A 4,214-nucleotide genomic window follows, 5' to 3' on the forward strand; every position below is an offset into this window, starting at 1 on the left:
CATTATATGAAGTCTCCAGTAACCTAGCACTGTGTTTCACAATTTGTCTATGTAATGAAATGAGAAAGAAAATCATTCTTCTGTTATAGTAACTAGCATTTTGTTCATTAAATGAAATCAAGTCTCTCATTCAAATTGAGACACTGGAAAGAAAATATCCAGCAGAGTTAGTTTAAAGTGATTTCATAATTATATTATGGAGAACATAGAAATGATATTATGACATAATAAATGTTATTTAGACAGTAAATAAGAAAGATCCATGCTGTTTGTTGATATGTGATACACGGAAGGCAATAAGATAGCATTAAGGCATTTCAATATACTACTACTCAGATAATTCTATATTTTGGTTTTCTGAAGTAGAGCTCAGAGGTGATATTTAGCCCCTAATTTACTTTAAAAATCAAAAAGTACCCAAAAAATGGGAAAGTTATAAATAAGACTTTCATTAAGATGTAGCTCATCCCATTATCTTAAAACAAACTATCTGACTGCATGGATTATTATTTTCTACTCATTGTTACTAATAATATATTGTATCTAACACATTGTAAGCACTCAATATATTTTTTGAATGAATAAATATAATCTAGTCTTTTTCCAAAAAGGATTTAAGAATATGACATCAGTTGAGAGATTTGTTAGTTGAGAAATAGCTCATTGAGACAACTTTGGTAGGCATGACTGACATCATCAAATACCTGGAGAACTGATTTTTGAAATAAAGATTTGATTTATTCACTGTTGCACCAGAAATTAGGATTAGAATTAGTAGTGGTATGAAGTTAGCTAGAGGCAGAATAGACTCAACATACCCAACAATTTCCAGGAATTAGTGTTGTTCCCATATGGCAGTTTTCCTTCTGAAATACAGAAAGCCTTATCAAAAAGTGCTACAAAAAGGTAAGAAAAGATGCATGTTTGAGTGAGAGGCAGATTAGGTACCTCTGACACCCTCAACTTTTTGTCATGGTACTGTTTCTTTTCCTCCTAAATCTGAGTAATCCTAAATTTTGAGTAATACTGAGTAATCCTTCAAGGATGGAAATGTCAGATCTAATCAACAGTGTTTGGATCAATAGATTTAATTCTAAAATATTTGAGGAAGAATTGATACTGCATTTAAATGTTATCTCAAATATAAGTGGTTCACGAAGGTGACCTATCTATTGTCTATTCAATGGCCCCACTTTTGTGTTAGTTCAGTCGCTTAGTCATTTCCGACTCTTTGCAACCCAGTGGACTGCAGCACTTCTGTGTTAGGTACTAGAACAGCAAAATAATGAGCTCACAGGTATGAATGGAAATTTAAGGAGTTTCTCACCTACCCACCCCATCAAATGATTGAATTCCTACCACAATGTCCTATTTAAATGACAATCTAGCTAAAATTTGAACACTTTCAAGTGTCTGCAAATTCATTATCTTCCAAAACAGCTCATTTCCACATCTTTGTGCTTCCCACATTGTGTTAAGTCAAAAAATAATATTCAGTTCACTTCAGTTGAGTTGCTCAGTTGTGTCCGACTCTTTGTGACCCCATGGACTGCAGCACACCAGTCCTACCTGTCCATCACCAACCCCTGGAGCTTGCTCAAACTCATGTCCATCAAGTTGGTGATGCCATCCAACCTTCTCATCCTCTATTGTTCCCTTCTCCTCCTGCCTTCAATCTTTCCCGGCATCAAGGGCTTTTCTAACGAGTCAACCCTTCACACCAGTTCAGTTCAGTTGCTCAGTTGTGTCTGACTCTTTGCAACCCCATGGACTGCAACACACCAGGCCTCCTTGTCCATCACCAACTCCCGGAGTCCACCCAAACCCATGCCCGTTGAATTGGTGCAGCCATCCAACCATCTCATCCTCCGTTGTCCCCTTCTCCTCCTGCCCTCAATCTTTCCCAGCATCAGGGTCTTTTCAAATGAGTCAGCTCTTCGCATCAGGTGGCCAAAGTATTGCAGTTTCAACTTCAACATCAGTCCTTCCAAAGAACACCCAGGACTGATCTCCTTTAGGATGGACTGGTTGTATCTCCTTGCAGTCCAAGGGGGTCTCAAGAATCTTCTCCAACACCACAGTTCAAAAGCATCAATTCTTCGGCTCTCAGCTTTCTTTATAGACCAACTCTCACATCCATACATGACCACTGGAAAAACCATAGTTTTGACAAGATGGACCTTTGTTGGCAAAATAATGTCTTTGCTTTTTAATATGCTGGCTAGGTTGGTCATAACTTTCTTTCCAAAGAGTAAGCATCTTTTAATTTCATGGCTGCAATCACCATCTGCAGTGATTTTGGAGCCCCAAAAAATAAACTGTTTTCCACTGTTTCCCCATCTATTTTCCATGAAGTGATGGGACCAGATGCCATGATCTTAGTTTTCTGAATGTTGAGCTTTAAGCCAACTTTTTCACTCTCCTCTTTCACTTTCATCATGAGGCTCTTTAGTTCCTTTTGACTTTCTGCCATAAGGGTGGTGTCATCTGCATATCTGAGGTTATTGATATTTCTCCTGGCGATCTTGATTCCAGCTTGTGCTTCCTCCAGCCCAGGTGTTTCTCATGATGTACTCTGCATATAAATTAAATAAGCAAGGTGACAATATACAGCCTTGATGTTCTGCTTTTCCTATTTGGAACCAGTCTGTTGTTCCATGTCCAGTTCTAACTGTTGCTTCTTGACCTGCATACAGGTTTCTCAAGAGTCAAGTCAGGTGGTCTGGTATTCCATCTCTCTAAGAATTTTCCACAATTTGCTGTGATCCACACAGTCAAAGGCTTACATTTATATAAACCATTTTTAGGGCATTGATACTCACTACTAGATCACACTGTAGATTCTCAACAATAAAATCAGCAGGATATGTTATTTTTCAAGTAACCTAATGCATTAAAAAATTAAAATGTAATATATGATTATATAGTTGGTTAATAATTTACCTAAGCTCTATTTTTTGTGTTTTTTATTTGAAAAATTGCTGCTACTCTTTGGTATTAAGAGCTTTTTTTAAATGAAATTTTTCCCTGGTTCAAGCTAATCTATCTGTTACATAATTTAGCTTATGCTCAACAATTGTTCTGCAGGAAATCCTTCTAAATGTTAAGCTGGTAGGAATCATCATCTAAAAACACTAGGTAAAGAACTATTTGTCATTGACACTGTTCCAGAATTGGCTTGACATTTGAAGGGGTAGCTTTAATAAGCATTCTAAAACAGTTTTTCCTAAATTTATACTCTACTAAATTTTATTTTCTAAAACATGTGAATGCATTTTTTCTTACATGTGACAAAGTTTCAATACTATGCAAATAAAATGGTCTGAAAAAAATAACAACTGGTGAAATATAGCCATATCTAGCCATTTCAGCAATTCTCATAGCTTCTCTAACTCAACAATGAACAAATTTCAAAGCATGTGAACTTGACATACTGAAATATAAAGACTCTGCTTTTTTCCCATAGCCACTGAAGTTGGTCATTGCGGAAAATTTGATCACTCGGGCATTTACCTGTGTAGGTCTGTGGATTTATCCTATAATCATAATTGTAGCAGTCTGGATAGAGATAAAAGCCCCATAGACATTTTGGTCTCGTTTCTAAAGCCAGTGTGAGAGTAGCATTCATAATTCTCTTTCTAGCAGTTTCAAATTCCTTTTGGGCAACTGTTCTCACTTTCATTTCTGACCAATCAGGATGGTGGTTTCTAGTAAAGTCTAAAGAGTGGTTTTTACTACATTGCCCCAATTTCTGTCCCACTGTGGCTTCTAGCTTTCCCAGACAATGATAACAAGACCTTCTGACCTCCACCAAGGAACAACTTTTGCAGTGTCATCAGCAGTCTTCCTCAGGTGTGTAGGAAGGCTCATATTCTGTGGTCAGTTCAGTTCAGTCACTCAGTCATATCTGACTCTTTGTGACCCCATGGACTTCAGCATGCTGGGCCTCCCTGTCCATCACCAGCTCCTGGAGCTTGTTCAAACTCATGTCCATTTAGTCGGTGATACTATCCAACCATCTAATCTTCTGTCCTCCCCTTCTCCTCCTGCCTTCAATCTTTCCCAGCATCAGAGTCTTTTCCAATGAATCAGTTCTTCACATCAGGTGGCCAAAGTATTAGAGTTTCAGCTTTAGCAACAGTCCTTCCAATGAATATTCAGGACTGATTTCTTTTAGGACGGACTGGTTTGATCTCCTTGCTGTCCAAGGGACT

At 37.7% G+C, this 4,214-nt stretch overlaps 1 pseudogene across 1 annotated transcript; it reads right to left on the reverse strand.

The window, feature by feature from the left end:
• Positions 1-1,439: 1,439 nt before the first annotated feature.
• LOC147373893 (hyaluronidase Ccc Hy-4 pseudogene) lies at positions 1,440-3,870 on the reverse strand (annotated as a pseudogene). The gene has a single exon (XR_015163037.1). The product of XR_015163037.1 is annotated as a hyaluronidase Ccc Hy-4 pseudogene (transcript).
• Between the last annotated feature and the right edge of the window lie 344 nt (positions 3,871-4,214).

This window comes from Bos grunniens, chromosome 4, assembly GCF_055505025.1.
Source record: "Bos grunniens cultivar Pamir isolate PY7600 chromosome 4, Bosgru_T2T1.0, whole genome shotgun sequence".
Taxonomy (NCBI): domain Eukaryota; kingdom Metazoa; phylum Chordata; class Mammalia; order Artiodactyla; family Bovidae; genus Bos; species Bos grunniens.